This window comes from Chrysemys picta, chromosome 1 (assembly GCF_011386835.1).
Source record: "Chrysemys picta bellii isolate R12L10 chromosome 1, ASM1138683v2, whole genome shotgun sequence".
Taxonomy (NCBI): domain Eukaryota; kingdom Metazoa; phylum Chordata; order Testudines; family Emydidae; genus Chrysemys; species Chrysemys picta.
This window is the reverse complement of record NC_088791.1, coordinates 344,612,126-344,628,943: the sequence shown is the minus strand read 5'-3', so window position 1 is coordinate 344,628,943 and position 16,818 is coordinate 344,612,126. Positions and strand designations below refer to the sequence as shown.

Below are 16,818 nucleotides of genomic sequence, written 5' to 3'. Positions count from 1 at the left end.
CTTTGATCAACCTATATAAATAAACAAAAGGACAGGACGTTGGGATGAATTCATCGCAACAAAGGAAAAATGGATATTATTAATATTGTTCCACCATCTGTGTGTCTGGCACTTTCTAGAGTTGGAGTGCTGATTTAAAGGGCCATCCAAACAAGCTGGCATCATAACCAGTTCATCCAAGACAAAGTATCAGCCAACATCAAGAAACATGAGGGCGGGCACCTCATGGATATTGGACATCGGCCTGGGAGACTTAAAAAAAACAGCAAAAATGCGTGGCAGGGAAAAGGATGAGAAGCAAGGGCCATGACTGATGAGAAATATTAATCTTGACCATTAACATGACTCCACCTGAGATCTGGGAGGATGGGTCTGAGCAAGGAGTTAAAAATATGAAACAATTGCACTTAGCTAAGATCTGCACTCTCAGCCAAAGACAAATAAAACTGCGATGAGGAGACCAGTTGTGCCGCCCTTACTCACAGAGATAGTGTCGTACCAAACAAGTATCAGAGGGTAGCCGTTTTAGTCTGTATCCACAAAAACAATGAGGAGTCCGGTGGCACCTTAAAGACTAACAGATTTATTTTATTTTTAACCACAAAAGCTTATGCCCAAATAAATCTGTTAGTCTTTAAGGTGCCATCAGACTCCTCATTGATTTTGTACTAAACAAGTTGTCTTGTTGAAACAAGTGGGACTCTGCGTAGTGAGGTACAATCCAGAGACTCCATGATGTCTTCTAGGGACTCTGCAGTTGCTATTGATTTTACATGAAAGCTACTCAGATACTATGGTGATGGGCAGTAGTGTAAAACCAATAGTTAGCTAGATAATCAGCGTGAGTGAGGGTTATACAATTAGACCATAGTTAAGGCCAAACTTTCCTTACAGCGGATGCTGGAAACTTCTGGTGGAAAATGAAAGATCAGATTTAAAACCAAACAATTGGCCTGAAGACCAGCTAGGATTTTCACTACTAAGCTCCCTCCTGAATCACCCCTCTGATATACGGCCTGTATTGCCATATATCTCCAGAGATGTGTGGAGGGTCTTCTATATTTTCAAGGAAAACCCAGCTATATAGAGATGCTTAACACTGAGTCCATTAACTTATCAGTTATATCAAAGATGAATAGAGCTGTTTATGTTTGTATGCGGCACTCATACAGCACACATGCATCTGTTATATAATAAATATTATATAAAGATACAATCTAGTATTGCAATAACTTTGCTTGATGTCCTGTGTTGTTTTCTCTCTGTCTTTTGTAATAATGATCTTATTTAGTTCTATGTGATATCTGTTTTTATAGACCCTGTGATGGGATGTGTAACGTTCCCAGGGTGTTATCTGGACCGGTGATTTGCTAGGTCACTCCAATCCTCAACTCTGGGAACCAGCCTTACCCTGCTTTGCTGTGAGAACCCCCACTCCTGGACTGTTCACGCACAACATCTAGCATGTAACCTGCTCCCAGCTACATGAGTGAGCACTTTTAGCAAGCTGGTGCTTGGATCGTGCAACCGAATGACACTAGCCAATATCTCCAGCCCCAGAACCAACCCTAGGAACCTCTGTCTTGCAATTTCCAGTTATGCCCACTGGACGCTGCAAGCTTATATGAGTTCATCAATTTAACAAAGAAATTGACATGTACCAGGTGTGACAAAGTTCCTCCTCTATCTTGGTGGGTCCTGCGCTTATTGGCGGATTTTCTTGCCTCAGAGATTGACCATGTGGGTTGGGGAACAGCCCAGAGACCTTTCCCTCTGGAAGAACCCACAGTCCAGATCAATTGGGAGGTTTGGGGGGAACCCGGGCCCGCCCTCTACTCCGGGTTCCAGCCCAGGACCCTGTGGACTGTAGCTGTCTATAGTGCCTCCTGTAACAGCTGCATGACAGCTACAACTCCCTGGGCTACTTCCCCATGGCTTTCTCCAAACACCTTCCTTATTCTCAACACAGGACCTTCCTCCTGGTGTCTGATAATGCTTGTGCTTCTCAGTCCTCCAGCAGCACACCCTCTCACTCTCAGCTCCTTGTGCCTCTTGCTTCCAGCTCCTCACACTCGCACCACAAACTGAAGTGAGCTCCTTTTAAAACCCAGGTGCCCTGATTAGCCTGCCTTAATTGATTCTAGCAGCTTCTTCTTAATTGGCTCCTAGCAAATGTGAGGCAGACTCAGGAAGAGAAGCTGCATCTCCTAACTCCTGCAGATGCTTTGCCATAAAACCAGCCCTATCCCAGGGAGGTTTTTTAGTGGTCTTTGGTCAAAAGTTGAGCTCAGCTCTTTGGTCAGGCCAGAGAAATCCAGCCGATATAGCCTGTGGGCATAGAGTGATATTACTGTAAGGTGAAACGCTCTGTTGCACCAGGGGTGTGCCTGATGCCACCTTCCAGCTTGTAGTGCCACCTAGAGGTACTCTACGGAGCTGAGCTTCTGAAAGACAAAAGCTGAAGCCTGAGATTCTCTGCAAACAGAATTTTGCATCCATCGGGAAATGCTGCCTGCAGGTGCAGGCATGGGAGAAGGAGAAGAGTTGCACACCTGGCATTTCACCTCCACCCCCAGCCCATGCAGCCTTTTCATGTAGTTTGTCAGCTCTGGCTTTGCTGATCGGTCCGGCAAACCAAGCTCCTCCAGTTTTACCAATTGTAACAGTGGGAAGCTTTCCTTCTTCGTAAGCTTATTTGCAAGAGGTGCACCTGCAGCCATGTTTTGTAACTTCAATAAATGGGACAAGTTTGACCGACAAACATCGGGAATTGCCTTTAGATGGTGGAGACTTTCTTCAGTAGGTAGCTGTATTTGTGCTTCGGGCTGTTTGGATGTTTTGAACCTGCAGAGGACATGTTGGTATATTCCTGGTTCTTGGTATGTTCTTCAGCTTGGTTGGGTTGACCCCTGGGAGGGTGATGGGGGAGTTTTTTTGGGGGGTGGGGTGTAGGGAAATTCCTGGTGTGGCTGGAGAGGATATGGAAACCGCAGGAGGGCATTGATATTTATGCTTCCTAGTGAGAGCAGCTACAGAACTGTGCCATTTCGACACTGACGGAGTAATGCTGGATTCTACGAGGAAAAGGCATTATTGGTGATGTGACTCCAGGGGACCCAGATTCTCTGAGTTTGGTGCATCCAGCTATCATAGAATCGTAGAAGATCAGGGTTGGAAGAGACCTCAGGAGGTCATCTAGTCCATGAAGCTAAGAAGCTATCTCTTACCATGCCGGGAGTCTGGGTAGCTGAGGTACAACCTATCCTGCCTGGTGAAGGCAGAAGATCAACTCAGCACTTACAACAACTAGTAGAGTGTGTGGGTCAACTAGCTGCACCAGCAGATGCTGCTTCAATTCCCCAGCAACCACAAAGAGGGTGTGGGGGGGGAAGTTTCTTGCTACATATGGTCACAGATGGGCCATTTATTACAATATGAATGCAGGGCTAAGAATAATGCCTGGAAGCCATCAGGAAATTAGGGGTGAGGGCTGGGCTTATTGGCCAGACCCTCTGTTATCATGGTGATGGATACGGTGAATCAGAATAGAATAGGGACTAACTGAAGCAGAGCAAAGGCCATTTATTGAAGTAGCATTACCTCCGTTGCTGGTGTTGTATGGGTCACTGTGAATCAGACAGCTGCTGCCTAGTTTAGTGGCTATGGGAGCTGCTGTTTCTCTAGTGACTTGAGAACTTTGAGCAAATATCCCCCTGACCTATCCTCATCTGCTTCCTGTCCACGGAACTGAGGGCCAAGAATTGTCAGTTAAAGGCAAGGCAGATCTCACTGTACATATTGGTGCCTCAGCAGGGGACACCCCTTTGTGGTCACTGATATGGTCCAGTTTGGGAGTAGATTTTTGTAGACTGGAATCCGATGGCGATTCCATGTGCGTAATCAAACATCAGGGTGAGATGAAGATCGTGCTGAATTACACACTAACACCAATGTATCAATTTCATCTTCTGTGACTGATACAACAGTGCCCTTGGAGGATGTGAATATCCTTTTGTCCAGTTACAAAGGCATCTTAATTATAGGACTTAGCGCCAAGCTGGGATGGGCTCATTTGACAGCACTATATCGATACATCGAGATGTACACCCCATAAACAGAGACCCTCTTGCACAGCTGTGCCAAGACAGTAGAAAACCTGTTACAGGCCAAAAAGAGAGTGGTGATTTGGCCATCTCATGGACATCACCAGTTTTTCTAGTCACAAGGGAAGATAAAGTACACTGCTTTTGTGGGGTTGTTAGACAGCTAAATACTGTTACAAAAAACATACACCGCCAATCCTACAGATTGATGATGTTCTGGACCAATTTGGGGGTGCTCAGGAATCCATTACTCTGGATTTGCCCAGTGGATATTGTCAGGTTCTCTTATGGAAGTTCAGCATAAAGATAACCTTCACTATTGGGCTGCATCATTATAGTTCAGTTCAGCTTTTTGGGATGACCCAGGGGCCTGCTGCCTCTCAGAGATTAATGACTTAAGCAGATGTTTCTTCTACTTGGATGGTATCATTGTGTACACCATCCAGCTGGATGGAGCATCCGCAATGTCTATGAGCAGCATAGGAATGTCGACAGTTAGAACCAATGAGGCCACCATCTTCAGGGGAAGTTCTGAGTGGCAGTTGGGCCCAGAGTTTTACAGGTATTTATGTGCCTAACTCCCTGACTGAGTAAAGGTCAGAGTAAAGGTTAATCCATACTGGTTAACCACCTGCTCATAGGGAAAAGCAGGAATTTATGCCCCATTTTAGACAAAACCTTAACCTTAACTGGAGTCGCCACCAGGCACCTCCATAATACTTGATGTCGCTTATATGGTTAACAACCCTTGGTCCTTCCTTTATTACCCGCCCGTGGTCATGGCAACAATGACATACGTGCTGCAGTGTGACCTCACAATGCTGTGATTTGAACACTGGCTCATTTGGCCCTCAGTGTCAGTTGCTTTTACTTGGACAGAAGGAGAGGCTGGATATTGTGCTGGCTAAAGTCGATTTCAGATCCAAGATCTAATCTATTACTGAGGGGAAAAAAGTAAGTGGGCTTTCTTACTCCCCATGGCTGTCCTATCTCTGACCAACAGAGACCCACTTTGCTTAAATTCTGTTTGAAAAGGGTCACCAAATTAAATTGGTTTTTTGGCCCAGAACCTCAAAGGTATTTAGGCACTTAACTCCCACTGAAATCCATGGGAGTTAGGAGCCTAACTCCCTGACTGAGTAAAGGTCAGAGTAAAGGTTAATCCATACCGGTTAGCCACCTGCTCATAGGGAAAAGCAGGAATTTATGCCCCATTTTAGACAAAACCTTAATCTTAACTGGAGTCGCCACCAGGCACCTCCATAATACTTGATGTCGCTTATGTGGTTAACAACCCTTGGTCCTTCCTTTATTACCCGCCCGTGGTCATGGCAACAATGACATAAGTGCTGCAGTGTGACCTCACTATGCCGTGATTTGAATACTGGCAGTTGGCCCTCAGTGTCAGTTGCTTTTACTTGGACAGAAGGAGAGGCTGGGTATTGTGCTGGCTAAAGTCGATTTCAGATCCAAGATCTAATCTATTACTGAGGGGGAAAAAGTAAGTGGGCTTTCTTACTCCCCATGGCTGTCCTACCTCTGACCAACAGAGACACACTTTGCTTAAATTCTGTTTGAAAAGGGTCGCCAAATTAAATTCGGTTTTTTGGCCCAGAACCTCAAAGGTATTTAGGCACTTAACTCCCACTGAAATCCATGGGAGTTAGGAGTCTAAATACCTTTGAGAGTCTGGGCCTTTGTTCCATTTTATGTCTCTCTCGCTCTGGCATGAAAAGTGCCATCCTAACAGAATCCAGGAGGGAATCCAGCTGTCTGATCAGGGGCTACTTGTGCCCTACCTCTCTCTTACACTCAATTCTTTAGTTCAGCTGTAAAAATTGTGGCAGATAGGGAATAACTCCAGAGTTGATAAGGCTGCATGTTAAGGTTATATTTCATTAACCCAGCAGGGACTTCCGGAGATCACTGAGATCCCTAGAAAGACTTGCCCCCTCTGGGAGTCTCTTCCGCTGATCCCTGTCTGGGACCCTGTTCTAGGATCTCACACAGGGCCCTTGTCCCTGAAGTGGGGAATGAAAGGAAGTGGGTTCTGTTCCAGGCCTCCATTCATCTGTAGACGAGCTCCATACGCACAGACCCCAGAGGACACAATTAGTGGAGTCGCCCACTAACTTCAATGGGCTTGGATCAGGCCCAGATATAGGCCCAATAAAAAGATGGTTCCTGCTGTCCTTGCAGCAGAGTGTGGAAAGGAGAGGCTCTTTGCTGTGGCATTATTCCCTCCAGGTGCAGAATGGACAGTAGGGGATTTCCACTTCAGTTCCTGGAGATTTAGGGAAGCTGATCCCCATTCTGTGGCCTCGCCCTCACAGCTGGCATGAGAGGCAGCAATTGGGCTCGAGACATGGCCCTCAAAATCTGCCTTCAAGTTGATTCTCCATAATTCTCCATCTTGGATGAAGAATAACATTTCCTTTCCCCACTATGGCAGATCGTTTTGGTTTTGCGCTGCCCATTTCAATGTTTAAAATTTTCCAGGATTAGGAAGGAATGAGGAGATACAGATACATGCTCTTTAATGCTTTTGGGGGTGCAATTCTCCCCCGGGCTGAGGGTCAGCAAAAAGTCATGTACCTCTTACATCCCACTAAAATCCAGAGCCTTGGAGAGTGCAATGAAATTTTGCGATGAATGTGAAGAGCTGTAATTTTTCCTGCTGTCTCCAGTGGAGCACAAGCAGCGGCGGCTCCAGGCACCAGCGCTCCAAGCGCGTACCTGGGGCGGCAAAGCGCGGGGGGGTGCCCTGCCGGTCGCTGCGAGGGCGGCAGTCAGGCTGCCTTCGGGGCACGCCTGTGGGAGGTCCGCCGGTCCCGTGGATTCGGCGGTAATTCGGCGGCGGGTACGCCGAATCTGCGGGACCGGCGGACCTCCCGCAGGCGCACCGCCGAAGGCAGCCTGCCTGCCGTGCTTGGGGCGGCAAAAAAGCTAGATCCTCCCCTGAGCGCAAGCATGTAGATTAAAATTTAAATCTTTGACAGAGGATTTAAGTAATATTGGAGCACAATGTGATATTTTGAATACAGCTAAACTTTGTGTTGCCCACTAGACTAAGAAATATCACAATAAATTAATTGTGATATTGATTGATGACCATCAAGCCTGTAATCTTAGCTTTGTGAACTTCTTTCTCCATCTTTGTTCATAGCTCAAGTATTGGAGGAAACCAATGATTGTGAAATTAGTTAAGAGTCCCAACTTCTAAAGCAAGTAAACTTCGGGCTTAAAATGTGTTGGGTTTTATGGGCCAGATCTTCAGCTGCTATAAATCAACAGCTCCATTGACTTGAATGAAGTATTCTGATTTCCAGCAGCTGCGGATCTGACTCAACAAATGTATTATTCAAATGAAACGCGTATGCGATGGACAGTGTTCAATGTGGGTTTTTTTAGAAGCACCATAACTGAATTTTGGGTTGGCAAATATTGTGATACATGTATATTTGTTTGGATTTTTAGGTACTTTATAATTCCACTCTTGGTGCCGTCATTGTGTCAGGTTAGTTTTGTCGCCTCTTTTCTCTTTACAAATATTAACTAAGTAACCTTCCTCATCCCTGGGAGGTACAGAAGGGTCAGTATCATCCCTTTTTGGTATATTGGGAAACTGAGGCATGGGGCGGGGACGTGAGTTGCCCAGCATCACACAGTGAGTGAGTGGCAACGCCAGGATGAGAAATCTATTTCTGGTTGCCAGTCCCATACTCAAACCATTAGACCACACTGCTTATCCTTTGCATAGTTTTGAGTATATTTATTGACTTTATTAAAACAACAAAGTTCCAAAAGGAACCCCCAAACCTTTGCTAATCTACAATTTGAGTCGAGGATTTATTTCTGTATTTAAAAGAACTAGATTCATTACAGCTGAGCATTTACATGCTAAAAAGGAAGGCAATTCTCAACTGAGGTTCTGGCACCAACCTTTAATCTGGCCCCAGCTACTTCTCATTTTGTAGAATCACAGAACTGTGGGGCTGGACGGCTCCTCAAGAAATCATCAAGTCCAGCCCCCTACGCTGAGGCAGGACCAAGCAGGGTGTGATTCCCTGCTTGAGGAGACATCCCTGCGCTAGCTGTCATCAAGCTAGTGTGTTAAATAGCAGTGTGGCTGCGACAGTTCAGGCAGTGGCTTGGGCTAGCCGCCGGAGTACGTACTCATAGGGTCCGGGTGGGGTTGTACTCGGGGTGGCTAGCCCCTCTCACCGCTGTCCATGCTATCTTTGCTACAGTGCTATTTTAGCAAGCCAGTGTGAATATGTGTATGCGAGCTGGGTATCACACCCCCAGCTGCAAGTGTAGAGATACACTTGGTGGGGGGATTGGCAGGGGGTGCAGGGTCCCAGGCCCAGATTCTCAGAGGTATTTAAGCTCCTAACTGCCATTGATTTCCATGGAAGTTAGGAAACTCCAAACCTTTGAGGATCTGGACCCCAGTTCTCGGGCTCTGCTGTCTGTGGCTCACATTTTTAGCCGGAGGACGACGCACACATTCTCACTAGCTTCAGGCTGGAAATTGTCCCGCAGACAATAAGATGGACTGAAACAAAACTGGCCCCCCTTCCTGACTTGTTGCAGAATGGACGTGCACAGCTTGCCAAGGGAGGAGAAGGAGGAGGACACGGCTGCTGAGGGCATGTCCACCTTGGGAAGAGAGGAACATTCCAGTGGGAGTCAGCGTGAGCCGGAGCTGGCTCGAGAAGATACTCAAGATGGCCCAGCCAAGGTCGTTCCTAAGCAGAGTGGGCCCATCCTAAGGTGTCTAAAGCGAATCTGCCAAAAAGCGAAGAGAGGCCAGACGCCATATCCCCGAACTGTCACTACAGGTAAAAGGAAAGGCTAAGGATGCGCTAAGGGGTGGGAATGAAGGGAGGCAAACTCAGTCTCAACCCCCATGTGTTCAAAGATTTCAAGCGATCCCAAAGGCTCTTGGGTTTGTGTTCCACTTAGGGGAAACTGAAGACAAGGCACAGAGAGTGGGGGGGAAAAACATGGAAAAAGTGGAGGAGGGGAGAACAAATAGATGTGGCCGCATGGCTTTGCTAGTGGGTGGACGGCGCTCTTCCATGGCTGAGTCTGCATGCAGCTCGAGGGCAGCCCTCTGTTCTGCACCGGGGGCAGAGATCACTGCTGGAGCTTGGCAAATAAATAATGAGCTAGCAGTAATCAGTTCCAGTACTAATCATCCCGGAATCTCCCAGAGACTGGAATGACAGGAGACAGTGTTCCTGAATCAGGACCAGTTTGATAAATGCTGGCTCTCCGTGAGGTCCTTCCATCCCCAGTGTGAACAAAATACTTAAAAGCCCTGATACAAACACTAGACCCGGGTGACGGTCAGACCCCTGTATTTCTAAGGCTCTCCAGCACTGGTGGAGGTGATGATGCCCCCAGAGCCTGTATTTCTCTGGGAATCTCTGGCTGCTGGAAGAGGAAGGGCAGTTTCTATTTCTCTCCACCACACACTGCTCTCCCTTCTCTTTCTTACCCTTGTAGTGCAGTCATTGCTTGGAGCAGGCAGAACAATACAACACTAGGGATGACTGACTAGCCCAATACCTGGGTTGGAATGGGAGTCCTATTTCTGGATCCTAGAGCCTGGTTCTCATTACACTAAGGCCTCTTTCCACTGCTCTGGCAGGTACATCTCTCTCAGGAACCATAAGGAGGAATGGGCAGGGAGTAAAATGGGGCCTAGGTGTGGCCACGCCTCTGCACCCAGAAGTGTGCAAAGGAGACACCCCCACACACACTCTGGGCCCAGCTGGTGCCTCTCCACAATAGGGTCCTGCTCTTCAAGAGCCCGTAGGCATTACTGTAATCAAAATCTTAAATAACAGCTAGAGACTTACATTGTTTCTAAATGAAAGCTTAGATGCTGCAGAACAAAAAGGCATTAGAAAAAAGAAGCCAATATGCCAGGCCACCGCGGCCCATCCCACGCTGAGCCCTGGTTTAGTCCAGTCTAGTTTTAAATGTCTTTAGCCAACTTTTCTCAAACAGTGGGTCTTGACCCCAGATGATTACACAGAGCAATCAAGGGAGTCAGGAGGCATTGAAAATTGTATTATAACGTAAAGCAAAAATAATCTTGCTCCCCCACTCCCTGCACACCTTTACCCTTCAAGGTCAAATATTCTTGGCCAACCTCTCACAACACACGTGCAGGTGAATTCTGTAGGGCTAACGTTGTTAGCAATGACACATTTCTAACTCTTATAGTGAGTGTAAAGGCGAAATTCTTTGACTTTGAATAAGTGGCCAACCTGAAAACCACAGACTTAAGCAATGGGGCTTCCACCACTTCCCTTGGGAGGATGTTATCCTGGCTGTTCCACCCATCACGAGCTCCTAGCTGCTTTCCCATGCTGCTGACGGCGGCAAAGCAGGATATGTGAACTGAATCCTAATTGCAAGAGCATCAGCCATTCCTATTCAGCCAGATTTGGCTGGCTAATGTTCATGCTGTCGGACAAATCTATTATGTGGTTGGCCCTATACAGTACAGCGAGTCCTGGTATTTCTTTGGGTCTGTGCTCATTCATGTCCAATCGGAGAGCACAAGATATTTATTGTGTAATGAATCAATAACATTTATCCAAGAAATAAAGGGGGTAGAGGATGTGACTGGAGTCAGGAGAACTATCTTCTATTCCCAGCATTGCCAGTGACCTGCTGTTTGACTGAGCCAGTCACTTCAGCTCCCTGTGCCATGGTTTCTCCAGCCATTAAAATGGTGGTAATAATACCGGCCCACTTTTAAAAGCCATTTGGAGATCTTCCACTGAAAAACTCCATAGAAGTGCAAAGGAGTCTCATTCTGGGTCTCTCTTATTTTGTTTTTGGTTTTTAAGGAATCCCCAATTTGATTCTGATTTTGATCACACCAATCTCTCTTGCTTTGAGAGTCAGTGGCTTATTTCACCAGCATCACAGTTTCCTTCACTTCTCCCCTGCTCAAGCAGGATATAGATGTCTAGCCCTATTTAAAACAAGCGGTGGGAATCAAACCAATCAAGCCAACAAACAAAAGATAACCCTACCCAGAGCAGAGATATCTTACCCCAAAAAGGGAGATGTGCCAGTGACGCCAAACTTTCCACTAGGAACTTCGCTATTGCTCATTGATTTTAGCTGGAAGGAGCCCAGATACCACGGTGATGGGCAGCAGTATACAACCCCAAGACAGACAGACCGTGTCCTTTCTTTGGTTTAAATGAACTGTCTTTTGGGCACCAATCAGTCCATGAATGACACCTCAGGGGCGTTCGTTCCCCTTTAACCAGCAATGGTAGTAATTTCTTTCTTTCTGTCATTCCTTCTTTCTTAGTAGTCCCAGATATCTTGTGCATGGAGACTATTTGGGAGGCGGATGAAAGTGGACGTGAGCAGCATGGCTGTGCTATGGAGGGAGCCATGCTCTTGCTGGAATCATGGAGAAACACTGTTGACTACTTCAATAGTAACAAAGAGGTATAAACCTTCTCCATCTAATCTGTAAACTAGTGTCCCCTCACGCTGTCCATCCCACCTGACCCAGCCTGGGACATCCCAGAAGGTTTATCACATAGGGTCTGACTTCTCTTCAAACCCTTTACCTACAGCACTCAACCTTTCTTCTTTCACTTACTCCAGACAATCCAGCCTCTGGATGCTTTTCTCCTATTATACATATTAGGTGCCTTCTCCAGATACATCCCACAAACTCTTTGGTGATCTCATGCCCCGTTTGTCGGTGGTGTCCTTGATTTGCAGGGATTTCCCACCACTCTGTGCTAGTTTCAGTAGATTCTTGCCCGGCTACTCCCCTGCCTCACACTATCCGTTGGACTCAAGGACGAGACATTTCCACCCAAGGTCTCCCCTGGCAACTGCTCCTCTCTCAGGGCTGGTCTACACTGAGGGGGATTGATTTAAGATACGCAACTTCAGCTACAAGAATAGCTACGAGAATAGCGTAGCTGAAGTCGACATATCTTAGATCGATTTACCTCGGGTCCTCACAGCGCGGGATCGACGGCCGCGGCTCCCCCGTCGACTCTGCTTCCGCCTCTCGCTCTGGTGGAGTTCCGGAGTCGACAGGGAGCACGTTCGGGGATCGATTTATCGCGTCTAGACGAGACACGATAAATCGATCCTCGATAGATCGATTACTACCCGCCTATCCGGCAGGTAGTGAAGACGTACCCTTAGACCTTCACTGACAAAACAAATGGGTCCAGCTTTGTCGCTTATACACATGGTGTCAAGGCTGAATCCCTACTCTGGCACTTCGAGTGCAGAAGGTGGAGGGTGGCAAGGATTTAAAAAATCAATACTTGCCACTCCAGGCTTGTATTACACTCCCAAGGTTACAGCTTTTCTCTGACCTTGTCTTGGTAAACGCTGCCATCACCCAAATGCAAAAAAACCCCTTGGACCCAGGAAGGAGCACTTGGGAATTCTTCCCTGTGGGGTATCCTCAAGCCCTTTCAAATCCCGCCCCTTTCTCCTCCCCTCCACCCCCCCCGGGGAAGAGCTGAGAAAGAAAACAAAGGAAATCTGCTGTTGCCACCAGCTAATTAAACAACATGCACAAACCTCTTAGGACACCAAAAATCCAATTCTGTTCTTAAAAAAGGTAAATTTTGATAAAAACAAAAAGGAAGAAAGTGCATCTGGAACTTAGGCTTTTTGCTAGATCTTAAAAGAAAACAATTACAAAAATTAAGCATCAAGATAGCTCTGTTGAGGTTCAGCTTCAAGGTTACAAGCAAAACAAAAGTATCTGGGGTTAGCACAGAGGAGATCCACAAGCCAAAATAAAGAAATAAACCTGATCGCGTCTAGTTAAACATTCCCTGGCCAATGGTTTTTCTCGGTATGGAAGATGAATTTTCATACCTGGTTCCAGCCTTACACAGAATTGCTGCTCTGTGTCCCGTCTCCAGAGAACAGACACAGACAAAGAGAAGTTTTTTCCCCATTTTAAAAAGTTTTAGCCCTCCCATTGGATCTTTTGGTCAGGTGCCCACTCCTTTTCCTTTAGCTGGGGAACTTTGTTAACTCTTTACAGGTAAAGCAAGCAGAGAACAGCCACCAAGAGGGACTTTTTAGCTAACTGGCTGGCTGGGTGTTCATAAAAGGGAGCCCCCCCCTTCATTTATTACACATGGTCATGCTACATCTGGCTACTTGTCCTACAGAAAACAGGCCCTGTGTGGAGTCCTCCACATGGAGTCCCATTGCTCTTCTGCTTGTTCTCCTTGATCCAACCCTTCTCTGAACAAGTAGCTCACACAGTCAGGTCCTACACAAGCCAACATTCTGCTGGAAGCCATCAGAACCCTTCTTAAACTGTCAATTCTTGGGAGCTGGGCCTGTGTCTTCCTTTGTTTGCAGACAGAGCCCAGTATATTGTAGGTGCTGCCGGATACATCATCATCCTCAACTCACCACGATTTCTGATCCTGACTATTCATTGCTCTGCAACATTGTTAATTTATCTACCAGGTGTTCCGTGTGGAGGGGTTTTGAATGAAGGTAGAATATTCTACCCGATGATGTTCTCTATCTAAATCCCTTTCACCCTGATATATATTTTTTCTCATTTTGGTTTAGGATTTCATTATGAAAAAAAGTTTCTTAAGACTCTTGTCTATTCTCAGCAAGAGCATCGACTGGCATAACATGCCTGACTTTTTTATTTACAACTTTGCATCAGACACTGCAGGAGCCATAGTGGTGAGTAAATAATATACACAGGGTCCGTGTTGTTGGTTGGAAAAGATTGATGAACTGTGGAGAATACTTAGCTGCTAAACCCACGCTAGGGTCCATGGAATCTGGAGAGTTGTAAAGAACTTTGTTGTATACACTGAAGCAATTATTTCAGTGTGTAAAATTGAGGTCAGTGCTGATTGACTGGAAATATTAGTGTGAATGGACAGAGAGAGGATGCTAGTTGGTGGGAAGTAGGAGATGAGTGGACAGAGATGGATGAGGAAATGAGTGAGTGAATTTGTGGCTGGGTAGAAACGGATGAGATCCCTTTGGACAACAACGCTGGCTGAGTAGCTTCATGATCTGGGAGCTCTTCCATCAGAAAGGAAGATCCTGGGTTTTGGCTGGGCTCCTTGTTCCTTTTGGAATATCTGATGTTCTTTTAGCTGGGGATTTATTGGAGACTCCCGAGAAGCCTGTGGCTAATTTAGTGTTTGCCCCTTTGTGACTTACAGGAGATGATTAAGAAAGAACCCCGGGACTCTCTCTCCAGCACCATACGGCTCCAGGCCATGGCCATCATTATCGAACTGAGGTAACGTGACTTCTCATTTAACTGCCCAGCCTTCACACCTGGCTTCTCACTCCATGCTCGGTGGGACCAGAGTTGCCAATAGCAGTCCCTCACTTCGTGCCTTTTTCTCTTTAGATACTGAGGACTCTTTGGGGAGGAGCTGGGGGACTATTGCATGGCTGACTGATGATTTTCTACCCAGTAACATTGTAATCCTCTTTACTCCACATGTGATTCAAAGCCAAGAGTCTCTGCAGACATTTTGAGATGATTTTCTTTCTGGAGGTGTCAGCTGAGTCATTTCCTTCACTCTCTTCTGTAGCGTTTCTGAGCCGGATTTACTATTCGGGTCACCAGTCCCTGCCCTCCTGTGCTTTTCCTGTATTCTGTTAATCTTTGCCAGTGTCTTACTCTTCTACATTGTTACTGTTCACATGATCTTGTTCTCTTGTATAGTCCAAATGTCTCTTAGTCTCACGCTCCTTCAGCATAACCCTCAGTTCATGTCCTCACCATCTGTTGCCTCTGTTACGCTTCAGCACCTCAAAGTCCAATCCAGGCTTCTTCCTTTTACCAGCAAAAAGCATGTGGTGAAGGCCATGGGCTCCCACCAGAGAAGGATCTTGCTGAGAACATTCCTCAAGAGCGTGTTTTCCCTGCCACTTCTAACGACATTGCAGGCGCAAGGAGTAATCAGGGGTACAAGCGCCCAGGACACAAAGGTAACTCAAGAATGGCTTCCTGTTACTTACTTTGGGCCCATATTGGTGATATGTGACTACACTGTCAGCGAAATTTCTCATGGAACGCCATTGTGGAGTTTCAGTTGGGGACTTTAGCCCCGGTGATGTGGCCCTGATCATTCGTCCCATGCATACAGCAAGTAGCTGCCACATTCCCAATTATGAAAATGATCCATCCGTTTTCAATTTACTAGGGAACTACTGGGGATCCCAATCTGGGTGGTGAAGCTAGAATGAGGCATGTGGAATGAGGAAAACGTACTTAGTGCTTGCCCCAGAAATGGGGCTGGCTATTGTTTGATCACTGACCAGGTATTTCTGGTGTGTGGCACCTCCCACAGCTAGGTCCTCTTGCATGAAGGGGCTGAATAAAGTTGGGGTCCTGCGGCACTCGATACAGCCACATTTTCAGCCTGAACTTTACTTTAGTCCCTACTTTTGACCTGCAATTATTTGCAGTTACACCTTAGCTCACGTGGGCACCTGAAATACCTGATTTCACACCTAAATCCAGTATTTTGGCATCGAAGTGATCAACTTGACGGGTGAAAAGACCAGTAGGAGCAAAGCTGCGCCTACAAATTGTGGGTGTAAATATGGTGGCAAATCTTTAAACATCTGACCCGTACTGTCATTTTCCTTACTCTCTGATAAGGGCTTTGCTGCATGTTATCTTCCCAAGGGAGGCATTGATGAATTCATTACATCAGGTTTGGGGGGTGATTTGGAAGATGATGTCTTTCTGTTATCAGTTTCCTTTGGTTTATAATGGAAATGAGGCAGGGATATAACGATGCATCTGGCTTTCTGGGTGATTGTCAAGAGCACAGCTTTGAATCACGGCAGGCCAATATCAGTTGAAACATGAAGCTAGTTTTCTCAAGATTCCTGAAGGATTCACTGCCCAGAATAAATCTAAATACGGTTTCTCTTGCGCTCAGGGCACCCACATTATTGAATAAGCGAAGTAGCTAATTATTTAGCAACTATTGTGTACAAGAAGTACGGGCCAGACCCTTCGCTGGTATGAATCCATGTAGCTTCACGCCCGCTGATGGAGCTATGTCAATATGCACTCATTGAGGATCTGGCCTTATTTTTATAGACCTTGTCTTAGGACAAGGTCTAAACTATAAATTCTATTGGTTTATGACTTGGAAGCCAGAAAGGACCATTAGATCATCTAACCCAGGGGTGGCCAACCTGAGCCTGAGAAGGAGCCAGAATTTACCAATGGACATTGCTGAAGATCCACAGTAATATGTCAGCAGCCCCCCATCAGCTCCCCCACCCCACTCCCAGCGCCTCCCGCCCTCTGGCAGCCCCGCTGATCAGCGCCTCCCCCTCCCTCTCCGCACGTCCCCATCAGCTGTTTGGTGGCGTGCAGGAGGCTCTGGAGGGGAGGAGCGATGGCACGGCAGGCTCAGGGGATGAGGTGGGAAGGGGTGGAGTGGGGGCAGAGCCTGTGGCAGAGCCAGGGGTTGAGTAGTAGCACCAGTAGCGTAGCTAGGGTGGAAGCGGGGCAGCGGCCACTCCCCCACCGAGCACAAGTGGCGCCTTTTTCATTTTACTCACCCGGGAGCAGAAAAAAAAAGGTGCCACCTGCTGCGGCGCTTTTACTGACGGGGCGGCGCTCCGGGTCTTGGCAGTACTTCGGCGGCGGGACCTTCACTAGCTC

General features: G+C 46.8%; 1 protein-coding gene across 1 annotated transcript in view; it reads right to left on the bottom strand.

Moving 5' to 3' along the window:
• PGM2L1 (phosphoglucomutase 2 like 1) overlaps positions 1–13,027 on the bottom strand; it is a 108,903-nt gene extending 95,876 nt beyond the window's left edge. The window contains exon 1 of the mRNA XM_065596336.1: positions 13,005–13,027. The gene's annotated coding sequence lies outside the window, so the exon portion shown is untranslated. The remainder of the gene's footprint in view (positions 1–13,004) is intronic.
• Between the last annotated feature and the right edge of the window lie 3,791 nt (positions 13,028–16,818).